The 25,729-nt window shown below is 39.7% G+C and overlaps 1 protein-coding gene and 1 pseudogene across 1 annotated transcript in view; one reads left to right on the top strand and one right to left on the bottom strand.

Annotated features, from left to right (window-relative positions):
• Positions 1-25,729, bottom strand: part of LOC146676553 (protein NLRC3-like) — a 464,157-nt gene that overhangs the window by 31,094 nt on the left and 407,334 nt on the right. The gene's annotated exons all lie outside the window — the stretch shown is intronic.
• LOC146676570 (uncharacterized) lies at positions 913-25,671 on the top strand (annotated as a pseudogene).

The raw sequence follows: 25,729 nt of genomic DNA, 5'->3' as shown, positions 1-25,729 counted from the left end.
TGCAGAGTTCCCTATGGGTTGAGTTCAACACCTGCAGCCTTCCAAAAGATGATGACACAAATCCTACACGGCCAGAAAGGGGTGCAATGCTACCTTGATGATGTCATCATATACGGAATGTCAGAAGCTGAACATGAGGCCAACTTGAGTGCTGTGTTACACAGAATCAACAATGCAGGACTGAAACCCAATGTTGACAAATGTCAACTCTGTCAAGCTACTCTGAGCTTTTTGGGTCAAAAGATCAGTCCAGAAGGTCTGCTGCCAGATGACTCTCATGTCACTGCCATCCTGCATGCTCCGCCCCCTACTGATCCTACAACCCTGCGCTCATTTCTTGGCTTGAGTGCATGGTACAGCAAGTTTGTGCCTAATTACGCGACTGTTGTTGAACCTATGAGAGCTCTTCTCCGTAAGGACTGTTCATTCTACTGGAACGACGCAGCTCAAGCAGCGTTTGATCAAGTCAAGCGGCTAATCGTGCACAGCCCTGCCCTGGTGATGTTCGACCCCAGTAAGCCAACCATAGTCTCAACAGATGCCTCAGACTACGGTGTAGGTGCTGTTTTGACTCAACTTGATGGTAATGATGCAGAACATACTGTTGCATTTGCATCTCGCAGCTTGTCTGATGCAGAGAGGAAATACTGAATCGTTGAGAAGGAAGCTCTAGCTTGCGTCTGGGCTGCTGAAAAATGGCGCACATGGGTCTGGGGCAGAAAATTCCTCCTACGCAAAGATCACCAAGCACTTACAACACTGCTGACTACTAAGGGCAATAACAGAGCTGGTCTACGCATAGCCAGATGGTCAGCTCGCCTGTTGGAGTTTGATTATGAAGTGGAATATAGAACTGGGTCACTGAACCATGTTGCTGATTGTCTTTCTAGGCTTCCACTTTCCGAGACAGACATGGCATGTGCAGAGGATGTGGAGTCAGTTGCAGCTATCCTCACTGATCTGAGTGCTGTGTCTGAGGATGACTTCCAGTCAGGGTGCAAAGACTGTCCAGTGTTCGCAAAGCTCCGTGTGCAGATACAGAAAGGCTGGCCTGCTAGGAAGACGTCAGTGGATCCTGACTTACAGCCGTACTTCCCAATCCGCCATGAACTCGCGGTCTTGAACGAGTGCATTGTCAGAGGTACACATCGCTTGCTAGTGCCTGAGTCGTTGCAGAAAAAACTCACTGATATAGCTCATGAAACTCACCAAGGCATTGTGCGTACCAAACAACGCCTGAGGGAAATGTACTGGTGGCCCAAAATGGATTGTCATATAGAGACACTGATAAAGAATTGTGCAACCTGCAGACAGAATGACAAGTCCACTGTCACCCATGATGCTCCACTCCAACCCATTCCTTTACCAGCTGCTGCTTGGGAAAAGGTGTCTGTGGACATCATAGGCCCTTTTGAAATAGCCTCTTCTGACTGTAGATTTGCCATCACATTGGTAGACTAGTTTAGTAAGTGGCCTGAAGTAGCTTTTGCTCCCCGAGCTGATGCGGCTACTATCATTCAATTCCTTTCTGTAGTTTTCTCTCGTGAAGGGAATCCAAAGACATTGATAAGTGACAATGGCTCTCAATTTCTCTCTGCTGAGTTCACTGACTTCCTGAAAAGCAGGGGAATCCGACACCTGAGATCCTCAGTGTATTACCCCAGAGCTAATGGGGAAGTTGAGAGATTCAATAGATGCGTTAAAGACTGCCTACAGACTGCCTCGATTCAAGGACAACCCTGGAAATCGTTTCTGAGAACTTATTTGATGGACTACAGAGCAACCCCTCATTCAACAACTGGAGTTTCCCCTTCAGAACTGCTCCATGGACGACGAATGAGAACAAAGTTACAGGTAATGGATATGCCTGTTCCTCAGACGGAGCGGGATATCATGTGCGAAAGAGTTAAGAATAAGACGCGGCTGCCCCTCTGTGGGTCTTCCTTGGTCTCTTGTGTTCTGGGGGCCTCTGGATGTCTGGAGTTTTGATCTCCTCCATGCCTGCTTGATGCCATAAAGGACAGGGCTGTGGCTCCCCACACTCCCTAGCAGATCATTACATGGAGAAACCTTTGGAATGCAAGCATGCTGATCCACACAGGTATGCACACAGGTGTACACATGGGTATTCACAGACGCGGACTACAGCTTTCTTGGCTGCTGCCTCAAAGCACACTATGCGCTGTCTATCTTGTGTGCTGCACAATATCGTTTATTATTTAGTAACTATTGATATCTATGGCTAGCTAGTTTATTGTGATGTTGCTTTTTGTTGTTGGCTGTTTCCTCTGTTTATTTTTTCTCCATACAGGTGACCCAGGTGTTTTTGTTTTTTTTTGTTTGTTTGCTTGTTTTCTCTCTTCCCCCCCTTCTCGCCGTCTCTTCTCCCCTTTGGTTTTCTTTCTTTCTCTCCCCCTCTTTCTTTCGTTCTTTCCCCCTGTCCTATCCCACAGTCATGTCTGTCCCGTTTGTAGCAACTGAAAATAAAATAAATTCATAATTATAATAAAGGTCAATCAAATGGACCAATATGGCAAGGCCATGACGATCCACTTGGTAAAATAAATCCGCTTGGCATCTTTCTTGGCCTCAAGACAACAATTCTGATGGCTATAGATCCAAACGGGACACAAAAAAAAAAAAAGAGTTAAGAATAAGCAAATGAAAATGAAAGAATACACTGATGCTCGCAGACACGCCAAACCATCCAACTTTCAGCCTGGTGACAAAGTACGAGTTAGGAAGCCGTGGAAGGTGAAGAAGGGCTAGTTAAAGTTTTCCAAACCAAGAACTGTCATGACAAGGAAAGGACCAAACACTTATTTGCTGGATGATGGACGGACCTGGAACGCCTCACACTTATCGGCTATGTCAGAGCTGAACACAGGTACTGATTCTGACATAAGAATGGACTGTCATAAACCAGGGACTGATCTAGCACCTAACTCTGAGTCTGATAGTAGGCTTAGGCCCACCAGGATGAGGAACCCACCTCGCTGGACCCAAGACTTTGTCATGGGAAAGTGAATGTTACTGAGTAATGTGAAATATGTTAAATGTGTATTAGGTGACATACATCAGAATGATCAAGTCAGGTTCACATGAGAAATCTTTGTTCAAAGGGGGAGATGTTTTGTCCACACATACTATTGCATTTGTTCTGTAGACGCATTTACCAGAAGCGCTAGAGGGCGCTAGTGGGTTGTTGCTGTGGTTGTGGTTTTGTAGAAGAAGAAAATAAAACAAAGGAGTAAGCTCCGGTAATCCTCTGTTCCTACCTGTGTGTGTGTGTATTGCTTACCAAACCAACACCATACAACAACGTGGCACAAACACTTTGTGTTCCTGTCATCTGCAAGCAACAGGAAGTTCATTAATAAAGGCGGGATGGAGTCGTGACTGTGATGGTTTTCCTTCATCCAGCTGTTACACACATCTGGGCTCACATGAAGAGCCTTTGTCTAATACAGCAGCTGCTCTCTGAACACTTTTCTGAAGAGGAGCTGCACAAACCTTTGTTTGCTTTCTAGAGCAGCGTATCAAAGTCAAACTACCCACTGCTAGCAGCTGTTTCTATCATAGTTTACGATCTAAACACTGGGTCTCTTGTGGCGTTTAAACCCCAAAACACGCTGCGCCAAACATTGGTCCACCCCAAGGATCGGGTGCCCCAACACAAACAGTAACATAGTGTACGCTGTTAAGTGCAGGAGGATTGGCAGGATTTATACATCGGGGAAACCAAACAACCTCTGGCTACAACACAGAAGAGCCACCTCGTCAGGCCAGGACTCTGCAGTCTATTTACACCTATAGGCCAGTGGACACTCTTTCAAGGATGAGGATGTACACATACTGGACAGGGAGGAACGCTGGTTTCAGGGCGGAGTCAAGGAGGACATTTAGGTGAAAAGGGAAAGACCATCTCTGAATCGAGGAGGGGGCCTAAGGTTACATCTTTCGCCATCTTACAATGCTGTGATTGCAGCCATTCCCCAACTCTCTTTGAATGGTACTCATGGACACTGATCTTTGATCAGTGGGTTTTGATCAGTGGTTGTTGATCAATGGTCATGAGAATTAGCATAATTAAGATTAAGGAACTGACCTCCCAGCCCATTGTTCCTTCAGTGGGCTGGTTTCAGTTATTATGCAAATGTCCTGTTTATAAGATTGGAAACCTGCCGTCAGCTGAGACTGAAGAAGTCACCTGGATGAGTGACGAAACGTTTCTCCCAAAAAACGCTACGTCCAGATGAACAGAATCAACTTTTTGAGAAAGTTGAATCAGTATTTAAGCTTTAAGAGGGTATTTTAACACAAACATCAGTCCTTCTACTTCAGTATGTTTGACACTTTGTTTACGTCTAAATTAACTTTACTGTTAACGAGTTTTCATGTTTCTGTAATCCACCAGTGTGCTCATGCTTTTTTAAGTGAAAACATATTTTTAATGATCAAATATAATTATTTTTGTTATTTGTGGATTTTAAATGTCCTTGACAGAGACAGATGATGATCATTATCCTGCACTGTGGTCTCAGGTTTGGTCGAGCTAGCACAAAGAATGGCTATGTTGAACTTCCTCCTGGGATCTACACTAAGAAGTGAGTCCAACATTAGCAGGGTCTCTTTCCTTTATCTGGAGTCACTTTAGCATTCACAGTCACGTGAAGCTTGTTATTAACTCGATAAAGGGGCAGGGATAGCTCAGTAGGTAAAGTGGTCGCCCCATGATCGGAAGGTCGGCGGTTCGAATCCACTTAACGGCTACCCTGAGCAAGGTACCGTCCCTACACACTGCTCCCCGGGCGCCTGCTTAGTGGGCTGCCCACTGCTTCACTGAGTGAATGGGTCAAATGCAGAGAAAAACAAGTAATTTCCCCATGGGGATCAATAAAGTATCCATAAATCAACCCAGGGTTTCAGCTGAGCGCTCACATGAAACACATGGTGTTGGCAGCATCTGATCAATCATATTCATGGAGACGTGTATCAGCAACAGAGCAGCTGAGTTTGCAGAAGGAAGTCAAACTAAACCACAGGAACAATATGAGGAGATTACACACATAATAAAATACTAGCAGTAACACAGCTGCTGCAGACAAATCAGTCGTGTGATCGTGTGTGAGAGGAGAAGGACTGTAAAGCAGTTTGGTGTTAAAAGCTCTGTATGAATGTGGGAGACTTTGAAGGGCTTTAAAAAGGCCAATATAAAATAAAAGGCAGCAAAATTGCTGAGTGTGAAAGTCACCAGACTTATCAGACCTCTGTGATTAAGACCTGTAAGAACACCTATTTGTACTTGTTGGCATTATATCAAACACACACGTATATTAAGCCTTTGTTTGAACTCTGGTTGAATTTGTTACTTTCAGACTGTGAAACATCACAGAGGCTGCAGCTGCAGATCTTTTATTCACCTGGAAATTTACTTTAAATGTTGGATGGAAAATGTATTGCTTAGTTTAACCAAAGTAAGAACAAGAATCCATAAACCTTCATAAAGACAAACATCTCCCAGAACATTGAGCTGCTGAAGTGTCACTGAAGGGAAAAACTATTTGTCCTCCTCCATCCAGCAACACCTGAAACACCTGAGTGGAAGCTCCTCCCTACACTGTGTTTGAAGCAAAGCACAAAGGAGACACCTGCTGGAGCAGCTGGAGTCCTACAGACACTCAGCCTCTTCACTACACAAACACCTCCTACAACATCCACTCTTTCCACTCTGACTGCTGTGTTTGTGGAAACACTCCAACACACACACCGCTTCACATACCAACATAGAAATGTGTGAAAAAGAGCTGAGCTGATATTAAACATGAGGATTTATTCAAAAATACAGAGTCAGGAACAACATCTAGACACACATTACCTCTCAGCAGCAGAAGAACATCCTTTAAAGTTTATAACAATACTCTTCGACTCGTTGCTCTTTAAGGAAACACAGCTGGGTTCAGGTCCAGGAGATTCTGGCCTCTTATTGATCCTAAAAGAAAAATAATAAATGTAACAGCTTCATGAGACAGGAAGGAAAAACTGTTTCTCAGTATCTGCTGTGACCATACTGCAGTAATAACTACAAGTCTACATTTCTGTGACTGTTGATCAATCACAGCAGGAATCTGAGCTCATGTCTGCACACAGAGCAGCTTCAGCTCAACACACTTTTACTTTTTAGCAAGACTGCCACGTCCATGCGAGAGAGCGATGGCTACGATAATCTCTGTTTTTGTCTCCCTATATAATGTTGTACAGCCCATGTGAGGGTTATCCTCTCTGTGAACCAGATGCTTGATTTCACACAGAGGTCCACCAACTGAATTTGATCAGTTATGGAACGATTTACCTCGACAGGCTCCTTCACTCGCTGCTTTTAAACCTCCTTTAAAACACACTTTTACTCCCTGACCTTTGACCCAGTGTGACATGTTGACTCACTACCTCAGACAGCTTAAAATAGTCTTTTTGTTTTTTGGTGCTGCCTAAAAGAACCGTAAAATATCTGTGCTATATACAGTTATGTTCATATATTTTTGTGCTACATCAGGAAACTCAAAAATATAGTTTGTAATATTTTAATCCTTATTTTTAAAACTGTTTTTGTCATTTTTCTTCTCCCATTGCATCAAAAATCATTATTTACACTGAATAAATGAGTCAGCAGCTCTCTTACATTGTTGCTGCAGGTTCATTACTGAACCATGGAGGTTCTCCTTTGGACCGGTCACTCCTCACAGACACACAGCTGGATGCTGCAGATCCTGCTCCATCCTTTTCCTCCATCTTCTTGATGTCAGGGTGGAGTTAGTCTGAGAGGCAAACACACACACTCAGAGGTGCTGTTGTACTGGAAGCATCACACTGACGGGTTTCTAAAGTTCTCATTGATCATTTCATGGAGTTTCTGTGGTAAACACTGTCCTGTGACGTATGTGTCATGGTGAGGGTCATGAGGGCTAACCAGCCCCACTCCTTACTCCTCATATTTCAGCCTGAAGCACAATAACAGCCTAAACCTAACCAGGAGGCTGTAACCTCAAAGGGACTTCATGGTTAGAAATAAAGGTTCAATGAAATGAAGCAGATCATAAAAACATGAGTTCCAACTTTAAAAGAAGCATCCACACGATGACGGCACAGCAGAGGAGCACTTTCTCTAACACACTGATTCAGTTCCACTGACACAAGGACACACACAGGAAGGCACACACACACAAGCCTTTATAAGAAACAACACAATCATCTGCGCTTGACTTGTCAATCCAAGTCCTTAGCCCATGAGCCCGCGGTATCAGACCACAGATATTCCCTTACTTTGAAAAAATAAAGACAGTTTTCAGAACAGACCTGATGTTTATGCTACAGCCTGTTTACCAATATAATCAATATCAGATATCAGAGCAACAGAAACCTCGGTGATCAGGACGCTGGGACTGAGAACAGGAAGTGGCTCAAACGTCACAGTTTCATAACGTCACCCTTAACTCCACTCACCAAGGGCGTAGATTTGGCATGGACGGAAGGGACGTGTCCCCACCAATAATTTGATCTCTTCGAGTAAAGAAAAACAAACCCAATAGTAAGAAAAAAACGATCTGTCAGCGTCTCATTCAGCGAGCGGAGCAGAAAAAGTTAAATTACGTTCTCTACTGGAGTCCTATGTCATGTGACAAATATGGCCAATGTGATTGGCTGAGCCTTTCAGGGAGCTCTGTTTAGTTTCAGCAGCGGCAAACCTGCGCTGCGAGGAGGAGAGGAGGATGGCAGCGCAAAGGAAGAACCTGGATAAAAGAAATTGTTTTTCAAAGAAACCTGTAAGTCACTTAAAGTCAAGTTCACTCATATAATGTGTCCGTCACAATAACGTTACAGGCTATGCCGGGGTTCTCACACAGCTGAATAAACTGCTGTGTGAAAACAGCAGTTTATTCGACCATCTACGACCGCGGTAAAGTGAGCCGTCATTTGTGAGCCGCAGTCAAGCCAGCCGCCTCTTATCCGCCGCATAAATTTCCTTGCGCTTTTACACCAGTCTTTACGGTAGCGCCTTTTCGCTTTATATAAAAATTCATGAAAAATCATCCTGAGTAGTTGAGGTCCAACTTTCAACACATCCCTCCTCTGGGACACCTACTGTACCTGTGTGCCAAGTTTCAGCCAGATTTACTGTAATATTCCACAGAAATGACAGGAAACTTGTATTAAATTTCACCGTCAAATTAATAAAGCTTCTCTGGTTTTGATTTTTCTGTAGAATATGTATATTTTGGGCATAAATAAAATTACATTGAGGTGCAGAATAGCTTTCCAAAAGCTAATTTTGATAGTCTTTAATTACTCATTTTAATGTCAGATCCTTTAATCTGAGTTGCACAGTGGCATGGTGTTTAGCACTGTTGCCCCATAGCAAGAATGTTGTCAGTTCAATTCCACCATCATGCTGTTGTCTTTCTGTCTGGAGTTTGCATATTCTCCACATGTTTGCATGGGTTCTCTCTGGGTACTCTGGCTTCCTCCCACTGTCCAAAGATATGTGTGGAATTGATTAATCTAAGTTATAGGTGTGAGTGCTAATGGTTTTCTGTCCCTGTGTGTTTGCCCTGCGCCAGACTTGCGACCTGTCCAGGGTGTACCTCGCCTCTCGCCCTATGACAGCGACCTCACGCAAGCCTTTAGAGGACAAACGCAAGTGAATAGATGGATGTTTCAATCTAGTTGGTACATTATGACAAAAATGATACACTTTACTTAATTACTTAAGAATTGATTATCACAGTGGCAATTATCAGAATCGTTAAAATTCTTAAGTGATTAAAAATTTGACTTGGTCTTCTCATTTGCATTCTATTTTTTATCCTATTGTATATTTTATTCTATTTTTTCTAATATATGTAGTATTTTATTCTATTCTACTTTGTATATTTCTGTACAGTATTTTATTCTTATTGTATTCCAATTTTGGTATATAACTTTTGCACTGTCCACTTCCTGCTGTGACAAAACAATTTTCCCACGTGTTGGAATAATAAAGGTTATCATATCTTATCTCTTTTTTCTCATTGTTTTCTGTTTTTAATGCTGGTTGATTTTACACTGTAATACTAAAATGTACAGCATTGCTGAGTATCAAATTATTTTAGTTTTACTCACATTTTTCAATATTTAGCTTTCTAGGAGACTTTCTTTTAAAATTTATTTTCACAATAATAGTGAGGACCAGTTGTCAATCTTTTTCAAAAGTCCTACACACACTTTCCTATACTCAACCAATGTGTTATCATCTTCCAAAAATACTTCAACAAACCTGTATAATTTTTCCATAACACCAATTAACAAAATCACAAAACAGTTGCTCAAGAGTATTCACCCATCAGTGAAGTATGAAGGTTATTATACCATAATGGAATTTTACCAAAAAAAGACATTAATTATTTTGTCTAATTCATTTAAAATATCCATCCATCTTCATCCGCTTTATCCGACGCCGGGTCGCGGGGGCAGCAGCCTAAGCAAAGAGGCCCAGACCTCCCTCTCCCCAGCCACCTCCTCCAGCTTATCCGGGGGAACACCAAGGCGTTCCCAGGCCAGCCGAGAGATATAATCTCTCCAGCGTGTCCTGGGTCTGCCCCGGGGCCTCCTCCCGGTGGGACATGCCTGGAACACCTCACCCAGGAGGCACCCAGGGGGCATCCTTGTCAGATGCCCGAACCACCTCAGCTGGCTCCTTTCGATGTGGAGCAGCAGCTGCTCTACTCTGAGCCCCTCCCGGATGGCCGAACTTCTCACCCTATCTCTAAGGGAGAGGCCAGCCAGAAATGAGCTTCCTCCGAAGGGTTTCGGAGGAAGCTCATTTCTGCCGCTTGTATCGGCGATCTCGTTCTTTCGGTCACTACCCACAGCTCGTGGCCATAGGTGAGGGTAGGGACGTAGATCGACCGGTAAATTGAGAGCTTCGCTTTTACACTCAGCTCCCTCTTCACCACGACGGACCGGTGCAGCGTCCGCATTACTGCAGCCGCAGCCCCAATCCGTCTGTCGATCTCCGGCTCCCTTGTAATCTCTTAATTGATTTTTTTTTTCTAAATATGGTGTAATACTGCCTATTATTATATTATTTATTTCTTTGGTCACAAATTATTTTTTTAATCATTTCACCAAAACAGACCTGAAATACTCGCGAACAAGACCCCGAGATACTTGAACTCCTCCACTTGGGGCAGGAACTCATCCCCGACCCGGAGTGGGCACTCCACCCTTTTATTATTTTATTTCAAATATCTTTAAATGAAATGTATTTAATTATTTTTTTAAGCCTCAAAAATATTTTTTCAATGTGACACTAAGTACTTTTACAAGTTTCAACCGTTTATCTACTGAAATGACCATTTTAAACACTTTTCATGGGTATTTTTTGGTTTAAATACAATTGATGCATCGATGGGTTCGTTTTTTATGTGCCTGTAATACATTTTTGCGTTGCTTAATTGAACATCTAAAGTCAAAGGTCATCTGTAAACACTATTTATGTGTAACTAATATCAATTATCCAAATGATTAAAATTGAACAGGCAAGTATGACTTATTAACATTTCTAAATCGCGCATTATTTTACTTTTCTGAAATGCGTCCGAGGATATCCGGTGACTATTGATCCGGGACACTGATTAAGGGTGAAGGTGATAGTAGCCTATAGCCCAATGAGTCAAGTACTTGCGGTGGCGGTGTGATGCGTGCACATGCTTCAACAACTCAGAATCAGAATCAGAATCAGAATGGGTTTATTGCCAGATGTTGAGGTTTACAACATTAGGAATTTTCTGCGGTGCTTCAGTGCAAACAATAAGAATTAAAGTGCTATGTAGAAAGAAAGATATGTGCATGAGATATACATGAGATATATACATGAGAATAAGAATTAAGAGTGCTACGTAGAAAGATATATACATGAGTGCAGGTGGTGATCAGTGCCAGACATGAAATGATGCAGTGACACAGCGTAGTGTCATGTGTTAGTGGCGGGGACAGTCATGTGGTTATTGTTCATGTGTCCAACAGCAGAGGGGAAGAAACTGTTCTTGTGGCGAGAGGTTCTGGTGAGAATGGACCGGAGCCTCCTGCCTGAGGGGAGCAGGTCAAACAGACTGTGTCCAGGGTGAGAAGGGTCAGCTGAGATCCGGGCTGCACGCCGCAGTGTCCTGGAGGTGTACAGGTCCTGCAGAGATGGGAGTCTGCAGCCAATCACCTTCTCAGCAGAGCGCACAACACGCTGCAGTCTCTGTTTGTCCCTGATAGTGGCTCCAGCGTACCACACGGTGATGGAGGAGGTGAGGATGGACTCGATGATTGCAGTGTAGAATTGCATCATCGTCCGTGTTGGCAGGTTGAATTTCTTCAGCTGCCTCAGGAAGTACATCCTCTGCTGGGCTTTCTTGATGACGGAGGTGATGGTGGGCTCCCACTTCAGGTCCTGGGTGATGGTGGTACCCAGGAAGCGGAATGAGTCCACAGAGGTGATGGGGGTGTCAGTCAGGATGATGGGGGGGAGTGGGGCTGTGTGCTTCCTGAAGTCCACAATAATCTCCACTGTCTTCTGGGCATTCAGCACCAGGTTGTTGTGGCTGCACCAGGACACCAGACGTTCAACCTCCCTCCTGTAGGCAGACTCATCCCCGTCAGAGATGAGCCCAATGACGGTGGTGTCATCTGCGAACTTGATTAGCTTGACAGACTGGTGGGTGGAGGTGCAGCAGTTGGTGTACAGGGAGAAGAGCAGAGGAGAAAGAACACAGCCCTGAGGGGAGCCGGTGCTGATGGTCCGGGAGTCTGAGACATTCTTCTCCAGCCTCACGTGCTGCTTCCTGTCCGTCAGGAAGTCAGTGATCCACCGGCAGATGGGATCAGGCACATTCATCTGGGAAAGCTTGCCTCGGAGATGGTCTGGAAGGATGGTGTTGAAGGCAGAGCTGAAGTCCACAAACAGGATCCTGGCGTAGGTTCCTGGGGAGTCCAGATGCTGCAGGATGAAGTGTAGGGCCATGTTGATGGCGTCGTCTACAGACCTGTTGGCTCTATATGCAAACTGCAGGGGGTCCAGGAGGGGGGCCGTGAGGGTCCTGAGATGGGAGAGAACTAGGCGCTCAAAGGACTTCATGACCACAGATGTCAGAGCCACGGGTCTGTAGTCATTTAGTCCAGTGATCCTAGGTTTCTTGGGGACAGGGATTATGGTAGAGGACATGACATGCCTGCAGTGAGGAGTTGAAGATGCCAGAAAACACTGGGGCCAGCTCGTTTGCACAGTGTCTGAGGGTGGCAGGAGACACACCGTAGGAACTACGGAATTACAATTTTACTTGACAGTCTTAAATACACTACGTTTGTAAACTTGGAAAAGTTACGAGTTCCCGTGGTTCTGCAACAGACAATAATGAGCGACGCAAAACGACAGATATGGTAAGCATGCAATTAGCTTAAGCCACAAGTCATTACGTTTGCCTTATTGACAAAAAATTTTATGAAGTTTTCCTTATGGCTTTTTGCTTCATATGTTATTTGCTTCCTATTACTGTTTTCTAAGTTAAATTTGGTTTTAACGTGTTTTTAAGTACTATGTATTTAGGTAGGGACACATTACGTAATAGATGTGGTATGACCACGTGATGCTCGCGGTAGCTCCTATAAACAAACAACCACTTTTAAACAACTTTGTTAGAAATAAATTTGATATTAATACATAATTTAATAACTTTTCCTATGTAGGCTTATTTCCTTGAACCCGAAACACAAATCATAAGACTGTTGCTTTGTCCATATCTTTGACTGTAATGGTGCGTTAACAATAATATGATTAGTCTGTTTCCATCCGAGACCATTTCGCTCACCCCAGTGGTTTTAAATAGGTCATTTCGAGTAATACAGGAAATATGTAAATATAACAAGTGCATGACAAAAACTGAAAATGTTATTGTTTGGCAAATACATTGAAGCCTTTGTTTTTTAATTTCTTATTTGTGTTACAGAACCTCCACATTTTCATCCTTTGGAAAGGCAAGTTTTATCCTTAAACAATATTTAGAAGTTATATAGTGTAAAAAAATTGAAATATAATTTTATAGTTGTATAGTTCTCTCTATTTTATTTAATTGTTTTACTTGCATTTACAGACACGGAAAATTTGTTTGAAACATGAACATATACTAAAATGCATTGAGACTTTCTCCGAAAGACAAAACAGAAAGAAACACAGTGTTCACCGAGGAGACGCATTCTGGAGAAACGTGTGCAAAAACTTGGGAGTGCCAAACAATTGTACAAATCGTAAAAAACTTAATCATGTTGCTCTGCGCTACCAAAAGGTAAGCACTCTATGATATCTATGTTTAGAGTCTGAATACTACTCTGGACTTAGTATTTATCAAGGAGAGTGGCAAACATTTTTTAAGCTCTGAATTAATTACAGAGCAAAAGTTGAGTGAGCAACAGAAGTTTGTTTAGACATGAAGAACAGTGGATGAATAATAAAAATTGGGCCTTGCACAGGCACACCTAAGTATAACAAGGTGGAAGGATACTGTTTTACATTACAGATAGATGAAAATGTAATTACTACATGTGTATTAAACAGAGAACCATGGAAGTCATACACAAACCAAAAAATATCGATGTTGAAGGTGATAGTGGGACCTCCGCAGAGAACTCATCTGCTTTGGTACGTATTTCAAAACAAAATTACATGATTTCTTTGATGTTACATATATTGTTATGAATTCAAAAGTTACATTTTTTTAATTGTATTAATGTTTAGATTACATGGTTAAACAATCATTTACACATGAATGTATTGTTTTCTATAAATTGTAGTGTAGTGGTTTGTTGGTCACAGAAAATGAGCATACTAAACTAAACTTGGAAAATATAAACTCACACTTTGCAGAGAGGCACACAAGGAAACACACAGCTTGAGGGACGACACGACACTGACTCAGAGAGCTTTGAGTACTCTGGTTGAGCAGAAAAGCAATATATATAAATCAGTCCATTTATCATCTATGTGTGTGTGTGTGTGTGTGTATCAATCAATCAATCTTTATTTATAAAGCACTTTTCATACAAAGATGTAGCACAAAGTGCTTTACATGGTTAAAAGCAGCCCACCCTGCCCTCCAACTCACCCCCCACACTCTCATTAACATAAAGTAAGTAAATTACTTGTATTATGTCCACACTGCAGAATACAATATTTTCATATAAAAGCCATATAAATATATATAAGGCTTCACAACACTGTGGTGTTCAACAAACATTGCTTCTTTACTCTACTAAAGAACTTGCTGTGACAACATGCAATACAGAGTAGTTGATTTCACATTTCTATTATCCAGTTTCCATGCCTTTTTGCATAGGTTATATAAACATCTATTATATTTGTAATATAGAGTAAGCTCTATGCTAAACCTTTTAAAATAAAACATGTAGTTCTTGTTTTACCTTACTATACTCATGAGTTAATAATTATTTCACACTCAGGATGAAGGAAACACTGGCAACGAAACATTGGAGATGTGTCCATCTGCAATGGAAGGAAATGAATCTCTCCATTTGCTCAAACAGGTTGGAATTATTTATTACATTAATTTTAACTACTTTTACTCTATGAAAACAATGTCTCTATTTAAAAGTTATTTCTTTGTTTGACAAATAAAATGATATTCAAAGGATGGTGTGGAGGAGAGTGATGACAATGGCATTGTCCAAAATATTTCTCCTGAATTGAAACAACCCGGTGTGTCTCCATCACAATCGTCTACATCCCTCGAAAAGGTAAAGTATTTTCCACATAACATTTCTGTCATGAAATTACATCACCTATTTTTAATAAAGTCTTTCTGATGCATTATAGGACTGGAGTAGAAATTCATCAAACACAAGTGACAGTAGTAATGCTGAAGAGGAATTCTACAAATGCTCTTTGCCACAGCAGCCATGCTTTTTTTTTCATTGATCAGAAAGACTGGCAAGACATAAAAAAAAACACAGAAAGGGAGGCTTTTCAAAAGTATGCAGTGGACTAATGTTGTAGCCACTGGCATTAAGTCAGTACACCCATTTTGCAGTTTTGGATTTAAGAGGCATACCATCAAGACCAGTCAGTCACATTCTAAGACGGCTGTATTCTCATGTACGGGATATGTATCATGTACGTTTTAAGGATTGTCCAGTGACTGATGTGCTTTTCCAAGGAGGTGAGGTGTGCCACAACACAAAGGAAATAAAAACAAGACCTGTGCGTGGACAGTCCAGAGATGTAATAGCAGAAAAACTTGAAACCAAATTGCCAAGAAGTCTTTATCTGGATTCTGTAAATCATAATACCAGAAAAAGCTTTCCAAGCAGGGTGTCGGGATGAGGCTCCATCTAAAAATGTCTTGAAAAATATTGCCTTGTCCCACAGAAAAAAACAGAGACCTCATTTAAATGAGATGACCAGTCTGCAAATATTAATAGACAGACAGCAAGGACTTCCAAACGAAGCCCTTCAGAGAGTGCTCCTGCATCCAAAAGGTATAATGCTGTGGTCCACAAAAACACTTTCAGTGTTTTACCAGTGGTGCAAAGACGACATAGTATATTTTGATGCAACAGGAAGCATTATCTCTAAAGACAATGCTTCTGCTAATCCGTACTATGTGTATGAAGTGATAGTTAGAAATCCCTTCAAGGGATCATCACCTCTACCAACAGCAACTTTTGTAACATGTGACCATACCACTGCCTCTGTTACATATTTTCTACAAGCATTTCAAACAGAGCTTACACGAATGTATGGAAGCAGGGCAAACAAAAGGCCAGTAATGATCATATGTGATGGCTCACTGGTGCTTCTCCAGTCCATTGCTGTAACATTCTGCAGAGCAAGTTTGGAAGACCTTTTGGAGCGATACTTCCAGGTTATCACAGGACAGTTAGACACGGATAACTTCAAAATACCCATTCTCCACCGGTGTTTGAGTCACATCATGAAGAACGCAAAGGATCTTTGCAAAAAGAGGTATTTGTGCTCGAGTCTGTGAGTACGATTGTTATTTTTCTGTTTTAAGTATTTCTCCGGTGTTAGTGTACTTGCCCTTGTAGTTATTGTTGACTTTCTAATTCATGTCTATTATAATTATATTTTGCAATTGTTGTTTCTGCTAATGATTAGACTTTGTGTTTAGTATGCATATTGTTTATATGCTTTTTTTCACTATAGACTACAGAAACACTACAAATTTGGCATGCACGTTTTTGGATTACTGGCCTGTTCTTCAAACTTGAAAGACATGGATGGCATCATTATAAGTGCAACAGTTGTTTTCAAAAGTCCATGCAGTGGACCAGAAGTGAAAAAACACCTGCAGAACCTCAAAATGCTGATCGATCAGACGGGGAATGGGGATGCTGAAGAAACAGACATCATTCCAGAGGATTATAAGGTAATTTTAAAATTCATCTTGGATTTCAATGGTTCAGATATTAATTGTGTTCATGATATAGTGTGACACCAATAACATCGTTTTGTAGTAGATTTATGTGTTTTTAAAAACGATTAAGACTTTCTTTAACAATCAAAAGACATTGTAATCATATGATATTTCAATTTTTATTTCAGACAGATATTGTTCATTCATCACTTAAAAAGCACTTTGTCGAAGTAATTGCCAGTGCCCACCTTGATGTGACTGGACCACTGAATGTGTACTATGCACCAGCATTCATTTCAAGTATTTCAAAGTACTTTCTACCACATGCTACCTTGTGGTCAGGAATGCTGCTTGGTATGTCTTGTTTTGGTCAATCAACACTTATATGTTGTTATTTATGTGCTTTATTGATTAAAAATTCTGTCTTTTCTTTAGGAGACCTTGGACGGCATGGGAAAGGCTCAGCGTATCGCTTTCTCAGTAAACGGTACAATCATGTGTCGAAGTTTAAGAAGCAGGTAGAATAAGTTAATACAGTAAAAGAAACATTATGCTGAATTCTGCCAAAGTGTAAATGATGTAATTAACATTTTCAGAACTACACTGACGACAATCGAACGCAAGGGATCATGGAAAAAAGTCAATGGGACCTGAAAAGGATTCGCTTTGAACGAAGGCGTCTCACTAGACTAGATGACTTTGTGCAAATATATCAAAGGAAACATGATGCTCTTCTCCGAGAATATGGCGATGTAGGCAAAAAAAGGATGAAGGTGAGGTTTAAATAGGATAATTTAAATTTTGGGACAGATTTTGTGCAGTTTTTACACAACAACAGTCATTCGCACTGCTGTTGTTGAATTTATCAAATCTGTAATGTATATTCACATTCACATCAGAATTTTTTTTTCTTTTTGTGCATTCTTTAGTCTAAAATGTCTTTGGTACTGTCATTGTGACTTTGTGTTATTAACAAACATTTTCTCAACTGCATTACATGTGGTTAGAATGACATTTCAGATGTGATAAATATAGGAGATTATTAGACTAACAACTGTAATTAAACAAAAGACAGGAAGCATTAAGCATTTTACGGTAACTAAATTTGGGATTACAGTAAATGTCCTTGACGGTTTGCATGTTTGTAATCTTTTAAACATGAAGATCAGATCTAAAAAGTATTGTTAATTATTTAAAAATTATACTTTTCAGTCTTACCGAGTGGAGACCGAGAAGTGGAAGAAAAAAAGTCGAAAACGAAAAGGCTTCTATGTAACTCCTCCGATGGGAAAACGAGTCAAACAGGTAAGGTATCATCATTTTTTCTATCATCTATGCATGTCACTAAAACATTTTCTATTAGAAAGGTTGTGTGTTCTAATCAAATTTAAATGTGTACTTTGCTTTTCTTTTTTTTTACAATTGTTCAATTAGTTATGTAAGAAATACTGTAATCTTACTGTAATTCTCTTTATGCTCCTGTGATTTAATTCATTTTATGCATATTTATGAAAGTAAATAACGATGTTAACTATACATAAATGTACAGTAATTATAACTCATCTATGTGTTAAAAATGTTTTGTATACATCAAATAACCATGTTAAGTCCCATAATACATTTTATAATTAAAAACATCATTAGTCTTTCACAGCTTTTAGGAAAACTTTGTTAATGAAAATCTTGATATTGTACACTCCACACATGGCAACAGCTACCCATAAAATACTTGATGTTAGTGAAATAATTATCATTATTGTTAGTTATTGCTGTTGTAGAAGACCATTTATATCACTTAAAATTTTGTTCTGAAAATGCAGTAACATATAAACACAGACAAAGACTGTATATTGTCTAAACCTATGTATGTATGTATTAGAGATCAAGAATAATTTAAGTTCTGCTAAAGACATACATTATCATGTGTGTTCTGTAATTAATCTGTGTTCTTCCATGTAAAGTAGTAATTATATTATTTTTATAAGGATCATCAAGAAGAACCACCACACTCAGATGTGCCCACAGAGCAGACTGAAGCTGTCACTAAACAGGTTTGATATATACATACACAACACCCAGCACGCCCCTGCGGGCGGTTATTTATTTATTTATTTTTTGTATCCTTCAAACTCGGGTCCTCTACCAGAGGCCTGGGAGCTTGAGGGTCCTGCGCAGTATCTTAGCTGTTCCCAGGACTGCGCTCTTCTGGACAGAGATCTCCGATGTTGTTCCCGGGATCTGCTGGAGCCACTCTTCTAGCTTTGGAGTCACCGCAACTAGTGCTCCGATTACCACGGGGACCACTGTTACCTTCACCCTCCACATCCTCTCGAGCTCTTCTCTGAGCCCTTGGTATTTCTCCAGCTTCTCGTGTTCCTTCTTCCTGATGTTGCTGTCATTCGGAACCGCTACATCGATCACTACGGCCGTCTTCTTCTGTTTGTCTACCACCACTATGTCCGGTTGGTTGGCCACCACCATTTTGTCCGTCTGTATCTGTAAGTCCCACAGGATCTTAGCTCGGTCATTCTCCACCACCCTTGGGGGCATCTCCCATTTTGACCTCGGGACTTCCAGGTTATACTCGGCACAGATGTTCCTGTACACTATGCCGGCCACTTGGTTATGGCGTTCCATGTATGCCTTGCCTGCTAGCATCTTGCACCCTGCTGTTATGTGCTGGATTGTCTCTGGGGCATCTTTACACAGCCTGCACCTGGGGTCTTGCCTGGTGTGATAGACCCCAGCCTCTATGGATCTTGTACTCAGAGCTTGTTCTTGTGCTGCCATGATTAGTGCCTCTGTGCTGTCTTTCAGTCCAGCTTTGTCCAGCTGGACTGAAATCCTGGTAGGATTTCAAATCAAATCAAATCAAATCAAATCAAATCAAATCACTTTTTATTGTCACATCACATGTGCAGGCACACTGGCACAGCACATGCGAGTGAAATTCTTGTGTGCGAGCCCCACAAGCAACAGAGATGTGCAAACACAACAACACAAACGAGCAAAATACAAGAATGGCCAACCTGAAACTAATAAATATATGTACAATATATAATAGTGTATGCATTTCTGGATGTGTATACTAAATATTTTCCTAAATATTTTCTGGATATCAGCCACCTCTTCTATCTGCCGGTGGTACATACCGTGCAGGGGCCTGTCCTTCCATGATGGTTTCTCGTCTCCCTCCTCTTTCTTGGGTTTCTGCTGCCTGAGGTATTCACTGAGCACTCGGTCAGTTGGGGCCATCTTCCCAATGTATTCTTGGATGTTCGTTGTCTCATCCTGGACTGTGGTGCTGACACTCACCAGTCCCCGGCCCCCTTCCTTCCGCTTAGCGTACAGCCTCAGGGTGCTGGACTTGGGGTGAAACCCTCCATGAATGTTAAGGAGCTTTCTTGTCTTTATGTCAGTGGCTTCTATCTCCTCCTTTGGCCAGCCTATTACCCCAGCAGGGTACCTGATCACGGGCGTACGTGTTGATGGCCCGGATCTTGTTCTTACCATTCAGCTGACTCCTCAGGACTGGCCTGACCGTCGGCAGGTACTTGGTGGTTGCAGCTTTTCTAGCGGCCTCTTCATGGTTCCCATTCGCCTGCGGGATCCCCAGGTACTTGTAACTGTCCCCTATGTCTGCAATGTTGCCTTCTGGTAGTTCAGTCCCCTCAGTTCTGACTACCTTCCCTCTCTTTGTTACCATTCGTTACCATATATATATATATTTATATAAATTATTTAATTGTATCAAAGAAACTATTATTATAATTACTGATTTTACTTTGTTATTTTTTTTTTTTATAAACACTAACACTTAATTATCATTTTAAAGATGTTGCTAGTAAATATTTATTAAGGGAACCTTCTAAAAGAAAAGCAAGCTTGCTTTTCATTTAAATACTTTGAAAGTAGTTCTCCCGGATGCTCCTCGAAGAAGCCTTGAAAACAACACCACCAATGGCCAAATTACATCCCTGAACAGTGACAATATATTTTGTTTTTAATCATTGGCTGTAGATATAAATATTGTATCTCTGTACTCATATTCTCATAACCTACAGATGACGATATGAATGAAAAAATTTAATTTTATGATTCATCACCCATTAAAAAATGTGGCCACTGATGTTTTTAATTTTTCATATCACAGTCAGTGAGCCATATTTTGCTTCATTGATTATTACTTCTTGACAATCGTTCATATTTTTGATCCGATAATCTTGAAGGCCAGCCATAATACTGATTCATATCATGACTTATGTTCGTAGGTTCCTTTGTTCTTAGAGCAACTTAAAAGATCGAGTTAATTGGGTCGTCAAGAAGTCACTTCTTTTTCTAAGAATAATCTCAGTCAGTAGTATTCGCGTAAAAATGATTGAAAAAGTCCGGTCATGAAAGGCATTTAAACTGTTGGATTGATTGCTCAATACTATTTAAAAAAAAAAGTAAGACATTTTAATATCTATCTATCGATCGATAGATCGATAGATAGATATACATAGAGAATTAGAGAGAGAGAGAGAGAGAGAGAGAGAGAGAGAGAGAGAGAGAGAGATAAATATGTGAGTGTGTGTGTGTTTTTAAATTTTAATGTTATTATGTGAGAACAATGAAAATTTGGATCTAATAGCACTAGTTCATGCTTTCTAATACAGCAGGTAATACAAAGAAAGGATGGCTGGCATCTATAGTAGTTTTGCCTAATCTAATTTTGAAATACATTGTTGTTGAGCTATACTTGACCTTGAATAATATGTTTATTACAATCTCTGTATTCATCTTTCTTAAATTTTTTATAATGTTATGAATTTTATATTTACTTTGTTATTTAAATTTTTTTGTTTTTCATTTTAAAAATTTTCTCACAAGGATTAAGAAGAACAAGCAGCAACACAAAAAAGGATAATGTCAGCACATCTCACGCAAGATGTAGACATTTCAGTGTGGATTGCTGATCTCTGCAAGTTTCAAGTGGACGCTGTTGTCAATGCAGCAAATACCATGTTACAACATTGTGGTGGGCTGGCATTGGCGATCTCAGAATGTGGTGGGACAAAAATAAAGAAAGAGAGCAATAATTACATAGCAGAAAACGGACCTCTGCGGACTGGAGAAGCTATTGTAACAAGTGCTGGGAACCTGTCTTGCCAAAAAATTATTCACGTAGTTGGACCATGTCTGCAAAGCAAACCATCAGCCAAAGATGTCACACAAGCAAAACCAATGTTGCGACAGGCCATAATCAGTGTTTTGCAAAAGGCCGAGGAGCACAAAATGTGTTCTATTGCAATTCCAGCAGTAAGTTCAGGAATATACAACTTTCCTGCCAGGGAATGTGCTGATGTGATTGTTCAAACAATCTATGACCATGTAAAAAATAAGACTAAAAAATCAGCACCATTTACAATAAATCTTGTGGACAAGGAGGAAAAAAATGCAAAGGAACTGGAGAGGGCGTGCAAAGAACTGTTGAAGGACCCATTTCCAAACAGTGAAGGACAAGGAAATCAGAATGAGGATCCAACTCCAACTTCCATAAGTAAGGTGATCATGGTTTTTGTGATATTAAGGTTTTAATTATGGTAATGCATTTTTGATTTATATCAATTTGAAAATATTAAATGCCATGCAAAAATTACACTTTAAAACAGTGAATTAGAATATACTAGCACACCACACATATTAAACAATATTTAAATGGTAATGTGTTTTAATTTATGATAGAGCACAGACGATATAGAACGATGCGATGTGCGAAACACCTCCAGAAAAGTACAGGAGGAGGAAAAGGGCAACACATTGGATAAATTACAGGTAAATCAATGTGTATTATACTGTCTTTAGCTTCAATGAAATCCCAACAAAAAGTCATAACATCATGATCACTAGAGTTGCTGCTATGTCATTCAGACACAGTTCGGAAACATGCAGAGGGTTACATGAGAATAACGTGTGTAGGGTAATTTCCAATAAACCAAGTTCAAAAAAGGAGAGTCTATGGCTGACGCGTGTTCCTGGTTTCCAAAAGAAATGCTTCCAGTTGCATTATGATTTGAAGACTGTTTATTTATTACAAACTGAAGATGTAACAATGAACTCCTTCCTAAAAAAGCATGAAAGTTCCAAAAAATAGCAGTTATCCAGAACTAGCTGTGCACACGGTCAGAAAACCGTGAGACTCCTAACCTCTATGTCCATGCTCCTCCCCTTCCCTCTCACACAGGGTTTCCTGCTACTATTGCACTTACATACTTAAAGTGAGAGGTACCCCCTTTTAGGTTCCAATCCCAAAACAGTGACTTAAAATTACTTTATGTAAACACATATATTTTCACATTTATTAATCCTGAAAAGATGACTTATGTAATGAATCTATGAATTATAAAACAAACATGAACTCAATCGTAAATAAAAATATAAAGCAGACGTCTAGCGCTTACAATGTGAATTTTTATGTTTGAAATTTTTGTGCAAAACTAAGGCTTATGTATTCTGTTATGCTGAAAACTTTTTCTGTTCCCTTTAAACTATTCATCCATTTTACAGCTTTTCCAAGCTAATTAATTATTGATTGTGGTAGGTAGACTGATGTCAAATTGAGTTATTAGTATTCACAAATTAAATTTGAAAGTTACAATCTTGTGCACATCAAACAACTTTTCAATAAATACTTGTCATAAAAAATGTATTAGGTCTCTATAATGGTATAACACATAGTCATTTATATGTCTTGATGAATTGTCAATCATCCTTTTTATGTCAAACTGAAAAACTTGATTCCATTCATCTGGACGTAGCTTTTTCAGTGGGAGAAAAGTTTCGTCAATCATCCAAGTGACTTCTTCAGTCTAATCTTACTGCAGTTTTCCCCAAAATTATAAAGAGAACATTATCATTATAAGTTAAACCAGCAAACTGAAGTAATGATCAGTTGCGGGGTGAGTTGCTTCATCATAACTATGCAAATTGGTATGACCATTGATCAAGAACGACTCATCAAAGACCACTAATAAATGCCCATGAGTCAGTATGCAAATGTACATTTTGTAAGATGCGGTACATCTGGAGTTATTTGTGTACTTTTTTGACAATGTCAAAAGAATTACTTACTCTTGTGCCACAAATACAAATACACTGTTTATTTTGCCCATAGGTCACTGCACTGTGGAAAAGACAGGAAACTGAAATTGTTGTTGCTGTGATTCCATCACAAATAAAAGGGAACAACTTTATAGTTCACCACAGCGAGCTGAAATCACTGGAACCTCATCAATGGTTAACAGGCGAGGTACGTGGAAAAGACAGACTACAAAATAAATGAAGCTGTATTTTAATTACTGTGTTACATAACCTTTCAAACCAAAAATTTAATTTCCTGGTGTTTGTTTTGGTTTATTGCTATTCATAGAGCAAAAACATCACTGATCTTAATGCTGTTCCCATATCAACAACACATTTTAGCATCCACGTTACACAGTTGGAATGTTTTTATAGACAGAGCTATTGTTTATACATGCTTTAGTCTTAAATGGATTTGTTACTGTGCTGATGCACTTGAATCTTAAAAGGTTTTATACTGTTGTCAGCCACAACTCCAGTTCGCTAACTTTCATGCGTAATGACCAGCATTGCTTTAATTTAAAATAAATAAATAGCCGTAAAAAATTAAAAAATATTTATCAAATTTTAAAAAAAAGTGAAATTGTCAAAGACGAACTTTCAGTCTTGAGTCACATTTTGTTATCCAAATTTTCCATGAAAACACAACTAAAGGATTTAATAATGTTCTGTGATATTGTAACTGTGGAATTTATTGGAGTATACTGTTTTTTAAATCTGTTTTTATTAAAATGTGAAACGTTAATAACCACAAACTGTTGCTTCAATCTCCTGTTCATGGCTGACAGGAGTCACCCACAGTGTGGTCTTCGGTTGATATAAACCTTCTGCCTCGATATCTGCTTTGTTGTATTTTCATAATTTGTCTTCTGTGTACTTCGGTTTTATATAGTGTTTATTTGAGTTACTGTTATTATACTGTTAGCTCAATATATTGTTTCCTTTTGTAATGTTTGACATAAACTAGCTATATTTTGATAGAGAAAATCACATATAAAATCAGTCAGCCAATCAATGAAAATGAAAGTGCGTTTGAGTGCTTTAGAGAGTAAAATTCTTACATTGATAGCACTACATTATTAATTAATCATGGATTACATATTTTCTAAAATGTAACATAATTAGCAGTTTAAGTTGACCTCTCTTCATTATTCAATGTTTTTTTGTACAAGATCATAGAGTGTGCCCTGCATGAAATTGCCGGAAAGTTGGATTTGGGCAGTAAGGTATACATACTGAACCACTACACTGCCGGTGTCATCCTGTTCGGGAAAAGAGAAATGATGAGGAGGCACTGTTTGTCAAAGGTAATAAATACATATACATATTTCAATATAAATATATTTGTATTTTACATTGTGTTAATGCTTTGTTAACAGGTCAACTTTGACAACTACCACGCAATTGTTTCGTTTTTTAACGTTGGAAATGTTCACTGGAAGTTCCTGGTTAGTACTAACACAAATTTTCCTACAGAAAATTCATATTTTGAATAAAAAAACGCAATATTATGGAATAATTAGGGTTTTGTTTTTCAAATTATGTCCTGTTAGTGCCATAAAATTTCATCCCTGGAAACCTTTTTTACTTTGTGAGACACATGGATTCATCAAACCCAGATTTGTGGTGTCTTTGATCTCCCACTATGAAGTCCTGCGCGTCAAATGCCAGTATACTGTAATGCTAATTGTTTCCTATCATTTTCCATTAAAAACTGAAATTTACGGTATTCGACTGTAGTAAATCTTGTGTGGACAAATAAGATAATAGCAAATGGAATCTGTAAATCACCTTGACTTATTATAATAGGGATTGATGGGGATTGATGTAATAATATCTTTTATAACTGCTTTTCCTGGGCTCATTTTAACAATCAGCTGTAATAACTGATCAAACTAGTTTTATTCAAACCTCTCAAGCATGATAAAAGACATATTTTTATCTGTAATTACTGGCTAGAGAATTAATTGTATTATCTTTTCTGTTACAGTACCTAAGTAAAGCAGACAGCTGTCTTTACCTTGTTGATCCAGCACGCAACAAAAGAGAGCTTGAAGAATCCAAAGTGGCAGCACAAAATTAAAATTAAAAAATTATCATTTACTTTTATAGTTGTGCAGTGTTTTCCAAATTTGTAGGCC

Source organism: Rhamphochromis longiceps, linkage group LG3, assembly GCF_057381845.1.
Source record: "Rhamphochromis longiceps isolate RC_006_pf linkage group LG3, R_longiceps_female_GT1.1, whole genome shotgun sequence".
NCBI classification, from domain to species: Eukaryota; Metazoa; Chordata; class Actinopteri; order Cichliformes; family Cichlidae; genus Rhamphochromis; species Rhamphochromis longiceps.
This window is presented reverse-complemented; position numbering and strand designations above follow the sequence as displayed.